General features: G+C 38.2%; 1 protein-coding gene across 1 annotated transcript in view; it reads left to right on the top strand.

The window, feature by feature from the left end:
* The first annotated feature begins 2,837 nt into the window (after nt 1-2,837).
* TUNAR (transmembrane neural differentiation associated intracellular calcium regulator) overlaps nt 2,838-11,128 on the top strand; it is a 58,411-nt gene continuing 50,120 nt past the window's right edge. Inside the window, exon 1 of the mRNA XM_088539688.1 lies at nt 2,838-2,928. The gene's annotated coding sequence lies outside the window, so the exon portion shown is untranslated. The remainder of the gene's footprint in view (nt 2,929-11,128) is intronic.

The raw sequence follows: 11,128 nt of genomic DNA, 5'->3' as shown, positions 1-11,128 counted from the left end.
AACTGAGCCAGAAATCAGGCTTGATCTCTAGCGAGATCAGATTTTACAAAGCAAGAGTTTATTACTTAATATTGATACAAATACATGGCATAATCCAACACTATTGAAGAAAGATGCTCACTTGCTCACTTTTTTTTTTTTTTTCTTGCTAAATTTTCATTTGGACCCGTTCCCTGGTGCGGTCTGCTGTGGGGCTGCGCGAGTGCTTCTGGCAGCATGGAGCAGCATGGGGAAGTGCAGGTTTCTGCCAGGCTTTAGCCAGTCTGTGGAGATGGCAGAAGGGAGAAGCCGTGTGCACCAGACTTTGGATGGAATGTGAGTAGTAATTCCAAGAAGCAAGAATTGCCAGCAGGAAATGGGAATAAAAGTAGAGCAAAGTCAGACATGTTCCTGTTGCCCGGACTAGTATGTTTTGGGGCAAATGTACCTGGAAGAGTGTGAGGTACGTGAAAAGGATAGTGACAGCAGAAGGAAATCCACAGCCTGGATTCCGGCTCTGACTGGAGCAATGTGCTCTATCTTCTGGGAGGGAGCTAATCCAAAGGACAAACAATGCAGAACTTTGCATGGGAACAGGCAAAAGCCATTCTCTAATGTGTGCCATTCTCCCATGTGTGCCATTCACAGTATGTTAGGCAAGAGGTTTCTTTGAGTGTCAGCAGAGTTTGATTAGATTTATTTAAAAAAAAAAAGAAGAAGAAAGAAGAAAGGCAGGGGGACAGTTGGTTGCAAGCTTTATTTCCTGTGGACCCCCAGGCAGTTTGAGAGAGGAGGAAGTATGTGGTAAACCCAGATAGAAGACAGGTGGTTAAATCAATGTATTTCTAATTTCACGTTCTTTAGGCTAGCTGGATATTTTATAGGTAGCACTGGGAGGTCTGATTCTGTGCATGTGGCTGGGAACCTGTCTTCACAGCAGTGCTCCCAATGTTAGCTGGGTTCCACAAACACGATGTTCTTTTGGGTTACTGTCTGGCACATGCAGTGGAAAACAGGTTGCAGGAGTTGTATAATCAACCTGAAAATACAGAGAGAATACAGCTGTGGCATTATAGCCTTGACAGAAAACTGCTTAGAGACTGGAAAGGTAGAGAGCCAATGTAATTATTGTTTCTGTGTTCACTGGTGTCTCACTAGGCAAAAAACAAAACAGAGACATTAAAAAGAACAGCAGCTCATCTTTCATGCAATTTTCTATTTCATTACAATGAATTTCAGTATCCAAAATTGCATTTCTGGAAAAGTTCTACCTACTGAGTTTGCTATTTTCATTAGAGTTGCTCTTTTCTTTCATTATGGTTTACCAGGTAAGTGCTAACCAGCGATTCCCAAAATTTCTTGTTTCTCTGTCCCTACCATCGGTTTACTCTATGAAGTACAGGCCTAGATGTGGAGACATGCAAGTTTTACTTGAATTTGTGGGGTAGTATCAAACCCATAACCTGTTTAAGTGTATGTCCTATTCACAAGGCTTGCATGAAATAAAATGCAATGTAACGTAGACACAGAACAAGAGAAATTGCTTTGAGGAATATTCCAAAGCAGTTCACTAACCATTAAGTATCGTTCTACTTCTGTGAGTTTAAATCTCTACTGACATGAGTCCTTTATATCCTGCAGTGCAGGCTGTAATACTTGAATAACTAATAAAGTTAGAGCAGGTTTTCATTAGACCTGAGAAAGTTTGGGATTGCTCATGATCTTTCAGCAACCGAGTCCTGATTTTGTGCTATTGAAATGTTTTTATGTTTTAATAAAATAACTATTCCTGAATATATTTCTGAGCTCAATTTTAGTCATCAGTGATTTAGAAAAAGATGAGTTCTTGTGAAATTTGGTTCAAAATTGTTTATGAGACCAGCAACATGCAGGTCTATTTTCTGATTAGTGGAATATGTTATTTCTGTAGCTTTTTTTCTGTGCCTCTTTATATGAGCTTATGCAGCTGGGAATTAGCATTAATGACATTAAATAAGATGAGGAGCCAATGACAGAGAATTCAAGTAGTACTGCTAAAATTATAGGGACATTTATAGTAAAAAACATGACCAAAATCCTCCTGCATTTGTCTGCCTGTAAAAAAAATGCAGTAAATGTTTGTAGAAATTACGTATGCTGAAATTATGCCAGTTTTAATTGTAATAGGATGAAAAAAAATAATAATTGAGTAGTCTAGTCTTTAAAGAACATACTCAAAGTCATCCTGAAACTAATAATGTATTTAGGCCAAATTGGGCTGAAATTTATGCATGTGTTTTGCCTAGAATGCCATTAGTAGCACCCTCCTTTCTGACTGATGGTTGTGTGATTGGGTCAGTCACTGAGATGTCCTGAAGGCCAGGTTAAATTGCCCAAAAGAGCTTTGAACTGCTGCTGTCTGAGTACCCCTGCAGGGTATGTGGAGGTTCTTTTTTTTTTTTTTTTTTTCTGATTTCTCCCAGATTCCAGTTGGCCCAACAGCAGAAGCTGAGAACATCCCAGGGGTTGTCCATTCAGGACACCTGCAGTCCAAGCCTGTCCTGGCAAAGGCTTCTCATTTTTTGTTCTTCCTGCTTGAAACAAACTGTCTTCCATGGTCGTCTTCTCAGAAAAGAGTGGTTCTTCCTTAAAATACGCAGCCCAAAAGAGAAAATTCCACTCAAGCAATCTGTTTGACAAAAGTATAATCAATGCACTTCTTAATAAAATTCTTAATAAAATGTAGGTTTTAGCAAAAGTATTTTACTGCTTTTTAACAATTTTTTTAACCTTTTATTAACTACTTTTGATTGGTGAGTGTTTATTCTTCCTTCATCTCACTATCCAGAGAGAACCAGCACCATGTAAGCAGGCAGTTGTACATCTTCAGCTGCAGGCCACTGCCAGGAATCGATAGTACGTCAGTTTGGGAATCCTCTGCTTTAGACCTCTAAATGATTCAACATTTATGTAAGTCAGATATTCTTCAATAACAAATAAAATGATATTATACAGCTTGTTTTACCATGTTCATGCCACTGCAATGCTAAGAGATTCAGATAGTGTACAAACTGTTTACTAGTGGAAGTTTTATGTCCCTAGTAGGTAATACTGTACTGAAACTGTATGAATTATACACTTGTTCAAAATGTGCACAAAAAGCTGTGTGCTATTTACGGTCAAAGAAATCCATGCTCCAATAGCACATGACTATCTATATCAACATTGGAGAATTTGGGATTTGTTTGTAGGAAACATTGACTTAAAACAGCATTGCTAATCAGGTGAGTTTCTACTATAGTGGAGTTGAAGACCAGGCTTAGTTATTCCTGCTAAATATTATATTGAAAATGGCATGTAGGAAATACTGTATTGACAAGCACAAGCAGAAAAATATGATATTGTCCTGACCAACTGAGTATTTCAGGCAAAGATAAATCTCAATGCTCAGCTGCTCCTCCCCAATCCTTATAGTGATATGTCAAAATGGAAAATACTGTGCAATTGCTGGAGTTTTACAAGGGGAAAACTATTTGACCGATATAGGTTGAAGTGTTTTATGAATAGAATATGGAACACAAGCTATGGAGAAATCAGTTAAGTCACTGTTGAAATGCATTTGTTTCTGGTAATGCATAAAAACTAATTAACAGTGCAGTAGAGGCAATTTAGAAAGAAATTATTATATGAAGAAGTACAAAAGAAAGTGAAATGTATATCATTTTACTGACAAAGGATAAGTAAATATCTACAAATGTCCACAAACGATCTTGACAGACAAGAGGAAGAGTCTGGCTACAGACATTGCACACGGGTACTGTGTCTGTAGGAAAAACAGGACAAAAGGATGGGTGATCAGGCTGTGATGTGAAGATTAAAATCTTTTCAGTGCTAGTGTCTGGTAGATGCTGAGCCTACCTCCATTTAGCCCCTAAATGCAAATAAGAAAACATTTTTATTGATTGAAGACACCCTTGCATATGCCCAGCTAATATAAATTGAGGTTTTCGATTGTATATATAGGCTCTGCAAGTGGAGAACAGCAAAAGCTACTGAATGCTGAATCCCAAGTTTGGATGTCTTTTAAAGCAAGGAGTAAAAAAAATAACATTTCATGCATTTAAAACTAGGCTAGGAAAAATGCTGCTCTGATCATTTCAGGAACAGTCTTGATTTGACAAGGAGGTGGACTGAATACACTTAAATCTTTTTACATTGTATATATCATTATTTGATGACATAATTTCCTGTTGCCAGCCCTGCCTGAACTGTCTCAAAAAACATAATTCACTTCACATATACCTTTGCCTAGACCTTGTTTTTTTCATTCTGGGTTTTACTTTGTGTGGACATTGGTGCATAGAATGCTTTGTGGAAAATAAGCATTCAATATGTGAGTGCTGATTGATGGTTGAATTTTCTTTTCCTGAATTTGCATACCAGAAGCTAGATAAGTTTTGAGAATTCAGTTGGTGAGTGGTGACAGTAACATGTTAATGGTGAAATCAAGGACATCTAACATCCAGGACAAGCCTCAAATCTCTCTTGTTTGCGTGTTCCTGTCATCATTTCTTCCTTCTTATATTTTTCAACATTTTTCCTTGTTAAAGATTTTCCATTTAGGTTTATGGTTTATTGTTACATCACTGTCAGAACTACAGGACTTACTGCTTTAGTCCTATTTCTTATATTCACATAGTAAAATGAATTGGATATGTCTGCATCTTTCTTCAGGTTAAGAATAACTAACGTTCTGACAAATTATCTCCCTTCCTTACAAGATAAATTAGTGCCAGGAGCTCTGTTTTTCTGCTGATATCCCGAATTAAAGTTTTATAGGGCTGCGTCTTTTTTAAGTGGTATTGGAGAAACTCGATAATTAGTCAACCTACCAAACTTGTTTAAAAAAATTACAAGGCCATAGGCTCACCACTTGCTTGTTTGAATTGACAGGGACAGGTTGGAGCCATGAGGTCTCTTGCAACTGGAAGCAAAGCTGGGGTAGATGGATAGCTTCACTTGGCCACAGTCATAGTGATAGTGTCAGTGGGCAAGAGCAGCCAGAAGCATTCTCTTGAAAAATGTTTCTATTTGTGGGTATGTTGAAATTAAAACACAAACAGAAAAAAAAATAAACAAAAAACAAAACCCTGCCCATTCCCCATCTCCCAAAAATTTTGGGGGGTTGCCACAAGGCAGCATTATGCATGGCACTTAATGATATATGAATTGATCATCACATGATTCCATGGAAGTGAAGTAAGAGCATGCAGAAATGATAGGAATTATATTTAGTCATCATAAACTCTTCTTTCAAAACTGTTTATATATTAAACAGCTAGATCAGTAAACAGTAGACAAAGCTGGTTTATGGGAGTTAGAAGAATTTGGCAGAACTCAGCCACCCAACAAAATTAACTTGGGGCAGTTTTTAGTGATAAATGCATGTTTACATCTCATTGATTATAGCTGGCTCCATCTCGCTGGAGGATTGCATGCAGCACCCCTTAAGAAAACGGTGCTGGTGAACCAGGCTGAAAGAGAGTCAGCTTAGGTACTTTTGCACCTCATAGGGTTCCTTCACTGGCTTGGCAAGACTGACAGAAATGCCAGGAAAAACTAGAAGTTACCGCAGCTGGTCTTCAGTGACTGCAGTGTTACCTGTTCACATGCCCTCATGGCCTCGACACGCAGGACGGGTCCTCCAACCGCCTTCCTTATTAACTCTGCCTAGAGGGGTTTTCCCTTGGCCAATCTGGCACTTTCTTACTCATCAGAAAGTGCCCAAATGCAGTTCCCACGCTGGCACAAATCGAAAAGTAACCAGGAAAGAGAATTGTGAAGGAATATGGGATCAATAAAGTAAATGAGGTGAGGAAGGAATATACCAACGTGGCACACACAAACCATTAGAAAGAGCAAAGGACTGAGCTTGGAATTCCCTCCCCGGTGACTGCCATTGCTGTCCTAGATGTGAGGGATAACCTGAGGAAACCAAGGCATTCCCTGAAACAACATTTCTACTCAGGATATTTTAGCAATATGAGGGTGTCTTCCTAAAAGCAGCTGTATGATGTGTGCTATCCAACTTTCCCTGAACCAATTTTGGATCTTAATATTGATGTGGGTCATGACGAGGCTACTGATCTTAAGTGCTAAGAGCCACATATATCCTCAAAATTTGACTACAGTGTACCAAAACCTAATTTATTTTCTTATCTCCCAAGCATTAAATTTCAGCAGAGTTCTGTAAGTGCTTTAAAGAAAAGGCATCTCCTCGACACTGAGGGATATTGCAGAAAATTTGCCTTACAAGCACGGTTATATAACGCCCACTTATTTTAATTAGACTTTTGCTCTCAAAGTCCCACTTTACCTAAGTGGCGTGATCCCTGAAACACAGTGGAGATTTGTGATAGCATATGCAATCTCTCTGCTCATCTCAGCAGTGACTTGGCCTTTGGTGTTTTCTCTCAGGCATGTGAGCCCAAAGCAGCTACTTACAGCGCTGTCTGGTTATTAGTGCTTGCTCAGAACGAGTCTTGTTCTCTGCTAGCACAAGTGCAGGAAACGTCTATGTAAGCATTGCATAGACTTAATTCTTCTGCAGAAGAGTCCTCCTTTGGGAGGAAACTCAAATAAAGAGCAGCCTAAACTGAACTCCCTATAGCTGGAAACCAGGAACAGGACCAAACCCAATTATTCTAGATGATGCTGATGTTAGTCTTTTCTTAGCAAGAAACACCAAGCAGAAACTTTTTTTTTTTTTTTTTTTTTTTTTTTGAGGCAGGTAATTTTCAGCTAATTAAAGGTTTTCCTCTCTGAAGTTCTGCTTGAGACTTTTGTTGTTTTAAAGTTTTTGGCAAGCATGAGAAAGATGGCATGGTTGTTTCCATTAACCCCTTGACACCTGAAGCCACCTGCCTCTTCTTTCTGGGATGTTCCTGCAGCATGTTCTGTTGCAAAATATGGAGGTTTATTTGGGGAGGCACTGAAGACAATTTCAGTGTACAGCCCAAAGAAAGCCGGATTGTACATTTGTCATACCATAAAAAGACAATTGGTGTATGTGAGGGCAGCAATCCCTTTCTGTTTTTTGGCTCAGCATTCTTGCACTTCTAACCGAGCAGACCAAACAATTTGTTTCTGTGTAATTGCATTACGGCTGCAGGCATCTGAAATCCCTGATAACCGGGCTGTGCTTTGTTACAATGATGAATTACTGTGTGTGTTTCTGCCATGCTCATTAGTCTTACTTTACAGTCTTCACCCTGCATGTGTACTGAGATAAATTGGACATTGACCCTAAGTGGCAGTGCCCTCATGAACGAAGGATGTTTTTAACATACATTGTTTTAAAATCACCGTGTTTTACTTTTGAAAGTCAGTTTCTGTATTCAGTTCTAAAAATGGGAGATGTTATAGTTTTCTTTCACACTGATTTAGAGATTGAATAATTTATAGAACCTGTCATACTTAAGTCAAAAAGTAGGAATTAATCCCAAGATTAAGTGCCTTGCAAAAGCAATAAAACAATCTTATGTATAGACATTGAGAACTGTTGTGGAAAAGAGGGAAAACAATCTTAAAACAAAAAAAGAAGTGTGGTTTCTGACCTTGGAGAAGAAATAAAGCTGATAAAATAGGAGCATATGGTTTGATGGAATAATTTGAACAGAATTGTTTAGGGAAGGAGGATGAGCAACATAATAATCCAGCGACACATTCCTCAGTGGGCATTTGCAGCAGTTTGTTTTACTGAGTGGATTGGTTACCTCTCAGAGCAGTCACTGCAGTCAAGCAAGAGAAGTGCAGTGCAGCATGTGCTGCGTGTCTGCTTTCTGTCTGTGGATGGTGCAGCCTTTACCGGGCATGGCCCAGTCAGGCCAACATGGCAACATGGGAGGAAGTTCACAGACCTTCGTCTATGAGCATAACTCACCTAGAGGATGAATTTTATTAGTATATATACCAATAATTATATCAAGTATGATCAATTATTACTAAAATGCTTTATCAGAAAAGTTAGCAAGAGACTAAAAGTACGGAAATCACATGTATATTAACACTGTCTGATTTTTTTGTGAGAGAGAATTCATTTTCATAGAATAATAGGTTATTATTTGCTTTTTTTTTTCCCTGGAATTATCTTTCAATGAAAGATGGCTTTTCATGGATTGTCAAAATGATGAAGTTCCATTTCTGCCTGGATAGGCTGCCTTAGTGCTTGTCTTTTGGTTCACCGAAATCTCAATTTACCAAGATTCCAGTAATTTTTAGTAGGGTGTCTGAATTAAAGACATTAAAGTGTCTTTACTACATTAAAGTGTCTGAATAGATCTCAGTGATCAAAGATCGCAAGCTGACTTCTTCCAAGCTCCTAATCAGTACAGCTCAGGCAAGAGCCAGCTGAGAGGTGTGAATTTTTAGCTAAAATACTGTTCTGTGATAATGCATCTAGACTTGAGCTGATGTGAACTGTGGAACAGGTCACTCATGGCTGTGTAAATCTGACCATGTAAATACCTTTAAAGTGATTCTTAAGCCCCAAAATCCCCCTTCTGTAATTCTTTTGAAGGCATTTACTGGTGCTTTCTGCTTGACCAGTTCTGAAGACAGCAAAGGCAACACATCCTCTTACCATCTAGAACATATATGAAAATTCAGGTGTTCTGCTTGTCTCCTCTTGAATTACAGGAGAGAAGCAACCAAAAGCCTTTCTTAGGTGTGCTTCATATTCCATGGCAGTAACATTGTCAGCCCAGAAAAAGCTCCTGTTCAAGCTCATAAATTCCAGGAATTAATCTGGCAACTGAATTACTTAAATTTTATGTCTGCATGTAAGAGTTCGTTTGTGAGCTGGAAGCTTCTTTGAGTCACCCACACATAGAGGTAGTGCTTCTCTTTCTGATGGTGTAAAATAGGCTAGACATCTTGGTGGGTCTGGGAGGTCCAAGACCAGCTGGAGGCCAGGTACGTTGTTCTGTGTTATCCCAAATGACACTGTCTACTTCTATGTGGGCAACTGAATTGAACCCACATATCTCAATGCTCTTATTACAGTCAAAGAACATCTAGTGCAGAATTACTGGAGCTGAGAGTAATTTAGCTGAGCAGGGACCAGTTTCCTAGATGAGGGTAAATCATGCTTTAGGTTGCACTGGTTAGATCTCTACTGAGTAAAATGGGAGGCTGAACAAGTAACACGTGTTGACACCTACAAAGAGATAACAGATAACTAAATTCAGATATCATAAACATCAAGAATTAACCTTTAAAATCAAAAAGGATGATTGCAGAATTTGAAAATACTTGACATTTTAACACAGAGCAATTGGAGTCTTTGCAGAGTTTAAAGGCCTCTCAGGCAAATATCAGAATGTCTGTAGAGTTTAAAGGTGTCATGGAGAAGTTCTAGGGAAAGTTATAGCCGGGAACAGAGGGATTTATCTTGTATACAGAAATTAACATATAAGACTATCTAAAACATGACCTGTCAGGTAGGTTTACAAGGAGTCTTACTTTTAGATAAGATTTTTAAATTGCCAGGGGACACTCTAGCAATTGGCAGAATATTGGCAGAAGCCTGAGAAGGAACTAGATAGTGTCACCACTGGTTTTGATTGCTGTGATCCCTGTAGCTTTGTGTGGCATGATTTCCCTTTCTTAATTAATTAAGAGATAACAGCAGAAAGGTGTAGCATTCTTTCAATAACTTTTTTTTTCAAGGAGCAAACGGCTGAGCTTTATGTGCTATTTCTGTGCTATACAGCTCACCACTGAAGCCTGGGGCATGGCAGCATTCGTATGTGTAAAATTTAATTGCTCTGATTTATCAAGCAGATATTTTTTTCTATTAGTTTTATTTAACTGTGGAAAATCTCATCCTTTCTTTGAGTGAAATGAGTGCATTTGCTCTAGGAGGTAATTTGCGATTCACAGATGGTTTCTCTTTAATGGTCACTTTGCCTTTAATTTTCATTTTCAAATGAAATTACATTTCAATTTGTTAGCAAATTTGAACAGTAAATTTATTAGAATGTAAGAATAGTGAATTCTTTATTACATGACATTACATTGCATTACATTACATAATTCCTTCTTCAGGAATGTGACTTCCATCCAAGCCTTCCTTTTATATGGTAGACATAAGTGACAGAAGATGGAAATTGAGTTTGAACCATCAGGCTTGAGGGGTTGTGTTCACATATTTTGTTTCCTGTGTCAAAGCACTTTAATACTAATCTATAGCATAAGTTATAATCACCAGTATCATTTTCCAGCCATTCACAAAGTTAGTGATGCTTATATTTCCAAAAAAGATGGGGTCTAATGCCAAAATCCTGAACACAGTTTGAGTGATTCTCTCCTGTTGATTCTAAATTATTGTACTAAACTATAACTCTTTAAGAAAGTCTTTATAGCTTTCAGTTATGTGGAGCATCTCATGCTCCCCTCTTTAGCAACCCTTCTTTTACTTTTAGCATCACTACTTATCATATACATATAGGCTAGTGTCTTGCAAAGTCAATCACTTTGCTTTCATCTGATCCGTTTCCCACACACTGACAGAAGAAAACAGCCTGATTTTCATTAGAAAAATCATCCAGTTGGAACAAAAATAATTAGGATGCAGAAAAAAAAAATCCATGTGGACCATAATAGGATAGAAAAATACCCTTCGCGTGTTTTTTGCTTTCATTCTTGAATACTTCAGAGTTTTTGCTTGGTTTATCTGTAATAGATGTATTTAATGTAGCTGCAGTCCGGGATTCACAGAATCACAAAATAGTTGAGTTTGGAAGAGGCCTCTGGAGGGCATCTGGTCTAGCTCCCTGCTCAAAGCCGGATCATCTAGATCTGGTTGCCTAGGTCTGTGTCCAGTTGGGTTTTGAATATCTCCAAGGACAAAGACTTCACAGCTTTTCTCTTGGCAATCTGTTCCAGTGTTTGACTATCCTCACAGTAAATAAATAAATAAATAAAATGGAATTTCTTGTATTTCAGTTTATGACCACTGTCATTTCAGAGCCTAAAAAATGCTAATATCATAAAATACTGTGAAATAAAAATTCTAGCATCTTTGATGGTACATTGAGCACATATTTGCTTAATAAATTTGTAGGGTCGCGATTGTGGCTAATCTCCAGGAGACAAATGATAAAGTCAC

This window comes from Tinamus guttatus, unplaced genomic scaffold (assembly GCF_059628265.1).
Source record: "Tinamus guttatus ecotype Peru unplaced genomic scaffold, ASM5962826v1 Tinamus_guttatus_pri_ptg000048l, whole genome shotgun sequence".
Taxonomy (NCBI): Eukaryota; Metazoa; Chordata; class Aves; order Tinamiformes; family Tinamidae; genus Tinamus; species Tinamus guttatus.
The sequence above is the reverse complement of the archived record's forward strand: the minus strand, read 5'-3'. Positions and strand labels throughout refer to the sequence as shown.